Here is a 10,658-nt window from a genome sequence, read left to right as displayed (position 1 = left end):
GACGGAGAAGGGGGTGGAGAGGGCTTGCAGAGAAGGGGGTTGAGAGGGCAGGCTGCAAGCCGTACACCCACCCCTGCTGGGCTCTCTAAGGATCTGTTTATGACCCTCATAAACAGCTCCACCTCTGCCACACCCTGCTGCTCTTACCTCCTCCCAGCTTGTGGACATTAAGCCAAACCACCCAGGCCAGGGAAGCGGGTGAGAGAGCTGGAGCTACAGCATGACGGACTGAGGTTAGGACAGCTGCAGCACTTCCCAGAGGGAGAGGGCAAGTTGGAGGGCTCTGGCTGAGGGCGAGGATGATGGCCCTGGTCCCCCTCAGGCCTGGGGAAGGCCGTTCCTCGTCCACCCAGGATTCAGCGTCACCTCCAGCCCACACCCCCATCTCTGTCTCTCCCTGGATCGCTTTCTCGCCGGTCCTCACTCTCTCTGTCTCATCCAGGATCTCCATCCCTGTCTTTCTCTGTGTCCCTCTTGTCCTCTGACCCCCCCTCGGCACACCACCAACCTTCTTTCCTGGCTATGCCTGGGTCTCCTCCAGGAATCTGGGGTCCAGACCCACCTCAGACCAATTCTTCCTTCCTTAAGCCTCAATCTCCCCATCAGCTGGATGAGCCTTGGGCTTGAGGGGTGAGGAGTGATGGCGAAATAGTTAAACTGGTAGGTGCCAGGACTCTGGGCACCTTGTCTGAGTCCGGTGTCCTCAAGCCAAAGGGTGCTCCCCCTGAAACTTTCCCACGCACTGTCCCTCGGGTGACGCTGGCCCTTTAAGGCAGGCAGAGGGGCAGGGGAGAGCCTTTAATCACTGCCACACACACCCCGCCCCCCAGATAGGGGTTTTGGGGTTTTGGAGCAGAAAAGTTATTTAAATAACTTTTTAATTAAAGATGCAAAGCTTTTCTGGGTGCACCACCTCCGCTCCCCCTACTGCTCCCAGCCGAGGCTTAAGGTGCGGGAGCCAGGGGTCTGGGCCCCCAGCCTCTCTTTGGGTCTTGGGGGATGTGTGTTGAGGTCCCCTGGCCCAAGCTGATTCTGAAAACAAGGAGGGTGGCCTGATCTGATGGGGGGGGGGCGGGGGGCGGTAAGTGGATGGAGGGGAGAAACCAGCTGTGTCTTAACTGGGTGGCGGCCTTGGTGAAGCCAATGGGGGCAGGGCGGCTGGGGAAAGGCAGAAACAGTGGCGCAAAGAGGGAAAGAAGGAAAGGGGGTCAGACTGAGGCCCAGAGCGAGCTGGACAGAGGAGGGGGTCGGGGGGAGAGGGAGGGAGAGATAGAGGCAGAGAAGACAGGAGACAGAGACCAGAGTTACTCCTTGCATCACTCAGCCCCCAAACAAGGAGGAGGGGCTTGAACTCTTGGGCTTAAATCTTTTTAATTAAAGAGAAGGGCAAGGGGAAAGTAGGAGTGTCTGTGAGAGAACCTGCTGGGGAAGGCAAGATACTGGAGGGAGGAGGCAGGAAGCTGTTTTTCTCACTCCTGCTGCCTCCATTCTGTCTGACACACACACAGACACACCCTGGCCCGTCTCTCTCAGACCTCAGGCCTCCTCTGCAGAGCTGGTTTCCCCCAGCGTGGCCACCAACCTCTCAGTGGCTGGGCGGGACCCTGTTGCTCTCTTCGGTCCCCCCACCGGAGCACGGGCCACGGGGGCTGTGCCCACCAGGCAGCGGCGACCCCCAGGGAACCCCAGTGGTCCCCAGGGTCTGCGCTCCGAGGCTGTGGGAGCCGAGGGAGTGAGCGAGGACCAGCTCAGGGCCCCCCATCTTCCCTCGTGGGCCTGCGAGCTCTCCACCTCAGTTTCCTCTCTTTCTCATCAGCTGTGTTCGCCTCGCCCTCCTCCCCAACTCCTAGTCTCTCTCCAAGGGTCTGTATCTCAGGGGTGGGGAGAGTGGATCCTATACGAGGGGGCCTCTGTGTCTCTGTTTCGGTCTTGGGTGTCTGTCTCTCCAGCTGTTTGCCTCATGTGTCTCTCCCTCTATATTTTTGTCTCTCTATCTCTGTGTCTCTCTCCCTGGGCGATCTCTCTGTGTCTCTGTCTCCATCTCTCTCTCACTCCCAGTCTCTCCCCTTCTCTTTGTCTCAGGCGTCCCTCCCTCCCCCACCTCCAGTCTGTCTCTGGGGACCTGTGTCTCTGGGCCTTTGTCTCTCCACCTCTCTGCACCCCCATCCCTGTCCAAGCCCTCCTCCACCCGGCTGCCCAGGCCTTTCATAGATGCATCGCACCGAATCCCCAGTTCCTTCCCCTGTGCCTGGCCCGGCCCCAGGAGAAGGAAACATTTATGTTGGTGGGCCCCCTCTCCTCCGCTCCCGGGCCCGGCCCTCCGCCTGCCGCCCAGGCCCATCCATCACCAGAGCTGGTGACTCCGGAGGCTCATTTGTCACCCGCTGCCTGCCGCCCCACCAAGCAATCATACCATTAGCCATGGCTGGCCAGAGGCCACCGGGAGGACCGGGCCTGACGCGGGCGGGGGAGGGGCACAGGGCCGCACTCCCCACCCACTTCCCGTCTCTCTTCCCGTTCTCTCTCCTTTTTCTCCGCATCTGCCTCCCTGTCTCCTTTCTGGGTCTCCCCTTTTCACTCCTCTTGCTGCCTATCCCCTCACCCCCACCCCCATTCCTCTTTCACTGTGTCCCTCCTTGTCTTGTGTGTGTGTGTGTGTGTGTGTCTGTCCATCCATCCGTCTCATGTGTCTCTCCCTCCATCTTTTTCTCTCTCTCTGTCTCCATCTCTCTCTCTCTCTGTCTCTCCCCCCTCCCCCTCCCCATCTCTCTCTATCTCTGGGGACCTCTTTCTCTCCTGTCTGTCTCTGTTGCCCTCCCCCCACCCGATGTTTTGTTCTGGACGCCCTCCCTCCCCCGCTCCCTCCTCTCCTGACCCCAGCTGCCCCTTTTCAATCCATCATCCTAGACGTTTCCTTCCCTCCCCACCCAGGGGGAGAAAATTTCTGGGAGAGGGCAGGGGGAGGAGGACGGGTGCCCTGGGAGGCCCGTCCCTTCTCCCCCCACCGCCAGCCCTGAGTGCCTGGAAGTCCTCCCTAGAGTCTGACTTCAGTCCTCAGGGAGACAGCAGGATGCAGATGAGGTGCCAGGAGCAAGCCCTCCCTGTTCCCTGGAGGGACAAGAAGCTCTGTGCTCCCAGGGGCGAGGCAGGGAGAAGGGGGCTGGGAGGCGTGGGGCAAGCGGAGGGGGAGACCTGGGCACAGTTGTGCCTCCCCTCGTTCCTTGGTGCCCACAGATTTTCCCACGGGAACAGGGATGCCCCATTCACACCCCTCTGACCCAATAGCAGTCCCCACGCCGCCACCTGGGACGCCCCCCACTGAATGAAGCGGCCTTCCCCCTCAGCAGCCGCCGGGGGTTAGTAAATAAACGCCCCAATTTCTTCACCCTGGGTTGGGCCCCCAAAGAGGGTTCTACAGAGTCCCCAGTGGACCTCATTGTCTACAGGGGGTGACCTGTGTGTCAACACACCCCTTAATGGTTTCCTTCCCTGTCTCCCCTCCAGTGTTTCCTGGAATCGCCTTCCAAACAAGCCACTTGCTTTGGGCTGACTTCTCTGGAGCCCAGCCTGAGACAGCGGCTAGCCAGGGACATGGTGGATGGGCAGAAAGGGGGGCAAGGCGAGAAGAGACGCCCCCCACCCCGTGATGGTTAATTGTATATGTCCACTTGGCTAGGCTATGGTACCCAGTTGTTTGGTCAAACACCAGCCTAGATGTTGCTGTGAAGGTATTTTGCAGATGAGATTCACACTGAAATCAGTTGACTTTGAGTAAAGGAGGTTATCCTCCATAATGTGGGTGGGCCTCACCCAATCAGTTGAAGGTCTTAAAAGGAAAAGACTGAGGTTCTTTGAGAAAGGGAATTCTGCTTCCAGACTGCCTTCAGATTTTTTTTTTTTTTTTTTTTTTTTTACGTGGGCCTCTCACTGTTGTGGCCTCTCCCGTTGCGGAGCACAGGCTCTGGATGCGCAGGCTCAGCGGCCATGGCTCACGGGCCCAGCCGCTCTGCGGCATGTGGGATCTTCCCGGACCAGGACACGAACCCGTGTCCCCTGCATCGGCAGGCGGACTCTCAACCACCGCGCCACCAGGGAAGCCCTGCCTTCAGATTTGAGCTGCAACCTCAGTGCTTCCCTGGGTTCCCAGTTTTGGACTTGCCAGACCCCACAATCACATAAGCCAATTCTTTAAAATAAATCCTTTACTATCTGTCTATCTACCTATCTAACTATCTATACATCCTATTGGTTTCATTTCTCTGGGGAACCCTTACTAATATACTTCCAAAATCTAAATTGCTATGAGGCATGACAAAGAAATAAAAAGAACATAAGGGTTCAAGATGTAGCATCCTTCGGGGCTTCCCTGGTGGTGCAGTGGTTAAGAATCTATCTGCCAATGCAGGGAACACGGGTTCGAGCCCTGGTCTGGGAAGATCCCACATGCCGCGGAGCAACTAAGCCCGTGCGCCACAACTACTGAGCTTGAGCTCTACAGCCCGTGAGCCACAACTACTGAGCCCAAGTGCCACAACTACTGAAGCCCACGTGCCCAGAGCCCGTGCTCCACAACAAGAGAAGCCACCGAATGAGAAGCCCGCGCACCACAACGAAGAGTAGCCCCCACTCGCCACAAATAGAGAAAGCCCGCGTGCAGCAATGGAGACCCAACGCAGCCAAAGAAAGAAAAAAAAAAAAAAGATGTAGCATCCTTCAACAGATGAATGGATAAGCAAAATGTGGTATTTTCCTCCAGTGGAATATTATTCCTCCATAAAAAGGAATGAAGTTCTGCTCCATGCTACCGCATGGATGGACCTTGAAAACATTAGTCATGCTGAGTGAAAGAAGCCAGTCAAAAAATACCACACGTTGTAGGATGCCAGTTATGTGAAACGTCCAGAATGGGCAAAATCATAGACAGGAAGTAGATTAGTGGCTGCCTGGGGGTGGGGTGGGGGGCGAATGGGGTGTAACTCCTAACGGGTACGGGGTTTCCCTTGGGGGAGATGAAAAAGGTCTGGAACTAGATAGTGATGATGGTTGCACCACATCGTGGTGGTACTAAATGCCTCTGAATTGTGCCCTTGAAAATGGTTAAAATGGTACATTTTATGTTATGTGTATTTCACCACAATTTAAAAAAAGAGTTCAAGATGTAGAGATCCATAGAAACTCGAGACAAGAGGCAGTGGTGAATTAGCTCTAGAGATGGTGTGTTAATTTCCTGCTGCGATTGTAACAAATTAGTGCAGTCTCAGTGACTTAACACAAATTTATTCTCTCACAGCTCTGGAAGATGAAAGTCCCAAATCAGTCCCAGTTGGCCAAAATCAAGGTGTCAGCAGGGCTGCAATCCCTCCAGAGGCACTAGGGGAGAATCAGTTCCTTGCCTCTTCCAGCTTCTGGGGGCTGTGGCATTCCTTGGCTTGTAGCCACATTGCTCCAATCTTCAAGGCCAGCATCCTCAAATCTCTGCCCCATCTTCCCATGGCCTCCTCCTCTGTGTGTAGTATGATCTCCTCTTTGCCTCCCTCTTCTAAGGATCCATGTGATCCAGGATCATCTCCCCATCTCAAGATCATTAATGTAATCACACCTGCAAAACCCTGTTTTATCATATAAGGGAACACATTCACAGTTTCTGGGAATTAGGATGTGGATATCTTTGGGGGGCTATTATTCAGCCTACCATGAATGGCCACCAACTATTCCTCCCCTCCTTCTAGGGTGCCCTCTCCACCCACCAAGAGGTGGTGTCTATTACCCTGCCCCTTGAATCTTGTGACTTGCTTTGACCCACAGAATATGGCAGACGTGGCCTTACAGCTTCCACGGTGGCTCTCTTGGAACCCAGCCACCATGCTGCAAAGAAGTTGGTCTAGACAATTAGGGGAGGAAGGGGGGCTCCAGGGAGAAGTGAGGTGGCCCAGCCCACAGACAGCACCCACTGCCAGCCATGAACAAGGGCACCTTGCACATTTGAGCCCCAGCCAAGCTCCAGGATGAATGCAGCCACATGGTGACGTCAGCCAACACCACCATCAACACAGAGAATCGTTAAAATCATTGTTTTAAGCCACCAAGTTTCAGGGTGGTTTGTTACTCAGAACTAGATAACTGATAAACACACAGGGACACAGACACAGGGGCAGCGGGCAGGGGCCACTGACATTTGGAAACGGAGAGATAAGGAGAGATAAGGTGTGGGGGGTGGAAGATACAGATCAAGGAAGCAAAGCAGAGAAACAGAGAGAGGTGAAAGTGTCAAAAAGAGACAGAGATCTCTGGAAAGAGACGGGTCAGGGGAGAGACAGCAGCGCACAGACAAGATGCAAAAAAAAGAGAGAAAGAGAAATTGTCAAGAAAGACAGGGGCTAAAGAAAAAGAAAAAAGAAAAAAAGAAAGACACGGGCTCCTGTCAGCCCCAGCTAAGCTTTCAGCTGACAGCCAGCATCAACTGTCAGCCATGTGAGTGAGTTATCTTATGAGTTAGTGAGTTGCCTTCAGATAACTGTAGGCTCATCTGACAGCTGATTGCAATCGTGAGAGACCCCAAGTCAACCCGTAGAGCCTGAGTCAACTGGCGCCAACCACATAACCACGAGAGACAATAACTTGTCATTTTAAGCCACTAAGTTTGGGATGGTTGTTATGTAGCAACAGATACCTAGAACAGGATGCATGGAGTGTCACAGAAAGGCAAGCGAGGAAATCGGGGGAGTCGGGGGAGGTTTTAAGCTGAAGATTTAGTTGGAGGAAATCGATTAAGAACTTGGGAAACTGTTAGAAAGATGAAGCAGAGGAAATGTGCATTTCAGAATTTGGGGAAGGTTAGAGGCTCAGGCCTGGATCCCAGAACAGATGATGCAGAGGATCTAGGGCCCCTTGGCATCAATTTCAGTGGTGGTGTCATCCAGTACCCACATTCTGATTGGTTTTTGGAACATCAGCTCTGTGAGTTCCCTCAAACCTTTTTGCAGAAGCGACTGTTCATTGCCTGATAACCTCCAATTTCCCACTTTTCCTTAAAAATTCTCTATAATTTTTAGCATAATGACTCAGAATTAAAACTACTTTTTCCCCAGCTCTTCTTGCAGCTCAGTGTGGCCAGATGATTCAGGTCTGGACACTGAGACGTAGCAGGAATCGTTAAGTGGAACTCCTGGGTCAAAGCCTTACAGAGGACGGTGGATCTGGGACCTGTCCTTCCCTCTCCATCCTTCTGGTTGGAGGATGATGACGTGGAGGTGCACCATCCTGGACTAAACAGATGAGGGTCATATTCTCGCTACATCAAAGCAACAAGGTAGAAGCAGGTTCTGTACTGCCCCCCTGAAATAGGGGTGCCATGCCAGACGTGAACTGTTGCATAAGAAATAAACTCTTATCTTATTTAAACCACTATTATTTTGGATCCTTGTTATCCACATCTAAACCCATATCTAACTGCTATTAATAAAAATCTGATTAGGAAGCTCTTACCAGGACTTACATACACCCACCCTCTTCCGGTTCTGGAAATCACCCCCCTTCTATTGCCCAGCAGGCTAGGGGTAGTAATAGCTCCCCTCCCACCTCTGCTAGCGGCAGGGTGCCCCACCACCCCTTGTCTGTTTCCCTGCACTCTGCACAGCCTCGTTAATATCCCCTTTTACACTTGCCTAAGTCACCCAGTTCAGTGCCATGAGTGTCCTGCTGTGCCTCTCTACAGAGTTCTTGCCCTCACCAGTCCCACTGTGATCACCACCTCTGGCACCCTGTTTGGCGTATGTCCCGCCACTACTGTGTAAGCCTTGGGAGAACAGGGCCCAGAGACATTGTGGTCACTGCAGTGTCTCCAGCACAGCGCCAGACACAGGGCGGGCACCCAATGGAAAAGTGAATTAAAGAAGCCCAGGGTCTGGAGAGAGAGGAAGGAATACTCCCCCTTGGCTAATTCTTGTCCCCTGGGTTTGGTGACTTAGCAACTGGGACTCAGGTGGCAAAGCAGTTCATGGGGAATCTGCATTTCTCTGTCCTTCTGAGGCTGTCTGTTCCAGGAGTGTGTGTGTAAGTAAGTAAGGGGGAAATACTTGGAAAATATAACTATTCCCATCTGTTAAGCTCTTTCTATGTGCCAGGTGTTATTCTAAAAATATATATGTATATATTTAATACAACAATCCAGTGAAACAGGTACTATTAGTTCCTATTATTATCCCCATTCTCCAGATGAGGGAACTGAAGCACCCAGAAAGTAAATCTTTATGTTATGCTGCATCCCAGGACAAACAATTCAAATCACTCCCAAGCTGCCCCTTGGATCGCCTTGCATCCCGGTGAGGATCATGGCATCTGGGGTGGGATGAAGGGGCATTTGTACTGTTCCTTGTCTCGTCCACAACCCAAGCTCTGGAGACGCCCCTCTTGGAAGCTGAGACCTCACTCCTTTCCCTGGCCCCAGACTCACACCTTTCCCCGGTCACGTCTGGCAAAATACAAGTGTCCTGGTCCCGTTCTGCACCCTGGATGTCATCCTCTTCCATCTCTGTCCTTCCTCGCTGTGAGACTCGGGGCAAGTTGCTTCGCCTCTCTGAGCCTCAGTTTCCTCACTGGTAGAAGGGGGGTACTCCGGGGACTGGACGAGGCTGTGCCCTGGGAAGCCCAGCACAGTGCCGGCATCGTGGGTGCTCCCTAACTGCCCACTGCCGTTGGCACTGTTCTCAAGAGCTTCAGCCCCCTTGCATTCAGTGCCCTCCTGCTTCACACGTCTCCCCACCTTGCAGGAAAAGCCCTCTCAGGTCCCGTAGCTTCCTCCCTGTCTCTCAAAATTCTCCAAAGCGAGGTCTACGTGCTCTGACTCAGTTTCTCCAACTTCCACCCCCTCCTCACTGTAGATCAGCCTGACTTCTGCCCCCACACCCTCCCCCTAACTGCTCACATCAAAACCTAAACCCGAGGGTAGACTCTAAGTTCTCATCTTTCTCCACCTCTCCATGGCCTTGGGTCCTGTTGACAACACCTTCATTCTGGAAACTTCTCTCGGCTTCAGGTGCCCCAGTTTCCTGCCTTCCCACCTACTTCTCTGGCTTCTTCTCCATCGACAGGTCTCCCACCTTCCACGTGCCCCTTAGATACTGGGGCTCCTCAAGGCACTGCTTTCTTCTCACACTACCCACGCCCCGGGCAGCCCAACCCCTCCTGCGGCTCGGTGACACCTCATTGCCAACAAATCCCCAATCTCTCTCAAGTGCAGCCTCCTCTACTGAGCTCCAGGTGTCCCCTGGCTGTCTCCCCACCCTGACATCTCCTCTGGATGTCCCACAGGCATCTCACGTTCGGCATGTACTCACCTGAATCCAGCATATCCTTCAAACCTGTTCTTTCTACTTGCCCCCAACTTGGTCCCCCAAGACCCGGGGAGACCTCACTCTCTGGGCTGGAAACTGTCCACACTGTCCACCCCCTCCCAGATCCACTCCCCACTCCCCACGTGCCCACACTCCATTCTTGCTTGCAGGATTCAACCACCTGTAAGACTATGAAAAAGTCATTAACTCACAAGGCTGCACACCTTTACATAGGCTGTTCCCTTTATCTGGACACACACACGCCCCTCCTCTGAGACAGTTACCTGCTTTCTCTAGGAAACCCGCATGGACCCCGGCTCTCCAGTTCAGGCGACTCAGGGTCCTTCTCTTCTGCGTTCCCAGGATACCCTACGACGCGGAATAGTTTGTGGCTGAGGGAATGGGGGCGTGGCTAGGGAAGCTACTGGGTGATGGATGAGGAGCTAGTGTAGCTCCTGGGTAATGAGTGGGGGTGTGGCTAGGGGGAGCTTCGGGCTGATCTTCAGAGTGGCTGGTGCATGCCGGTGTGTCCTGGCAGAGGATGAGGGGAGCATGGAAAAACCCAGATTATTTGGTGTATTTCATAGTTGCCCAAATCTCCATCAAAGACTTCATTAGCCCTCCCCTCGTGAATCCCAACTTCCCACGGGGAGGCTGTTTGTCCAGGCAGAATTTCAAAGTTTTATGGCAACTTTTACAGAAATCACAAAGAAAAGAGACAGCGACTGGTGCTGATGAGCTAGGAGTAGAGAAGGCAAGTGGGCAACAGGTCTGGGACGCTGGGGCTGATGTGCAGCAGGACGATAGGACGCTAAAAACCTGTGGGAAGAAGAGTGCTACGGGGGTTGCGGGGTCAACCTCAGGGTCCCAAGAAGTGGGCAGCACTCCTCGCACCCCGAGTGTGTCCTTTGGGCAGGAAACATCAACAGTAAGAAAATGCACATGGCCTGCCAACAGATAGGTGGCCTCCAAAGTTAAAAATGCCCACCCAGACCCCCTGGCCCCAGTCCCACCCTCCCACCCACCCCTGCTCCCCATCAGGCAGAGATGTGGCAGCATTTGCTGGCTTGTAGCATTGGTCCTCTGGGACCCTCGGTCTCCTCTTCGAGGGTCCTGCCCGGATTGGCTGGCACTGAGGGCAAAATGAGCCTTCTAGATAGTCAGGGGAGATTGGCTGTACTCCCTTGGATTCCTCTCCTCCCAAAGCCAATTCTCACGGCTGGGGGAGTCTGCTGCCCTCTCAGTGGAAAAGTCTGTCACCCTTTCCCCAAGTCATGCACCCTCCCACGTCCCCCCTCCCCCAAACACACTATGTACACACATAGC

This window comes from Phocoena sinus, chromosome 19 (assembly GCF_008692025.1).
Source record: "Phocoena sinus isolate mPhoSin1 chromosome 19, mPhoSin1.pri, whole genome shotgun sequence".
Lineage (NCBI taxonomy): Eukaryota > Metazoa > Chordata > Mammalia > Artiodactyla > Phocoenidae > Phocoena > Phocoena sinus.
This window is presented reverse-complemented; position numbering follows the sequence as displayed.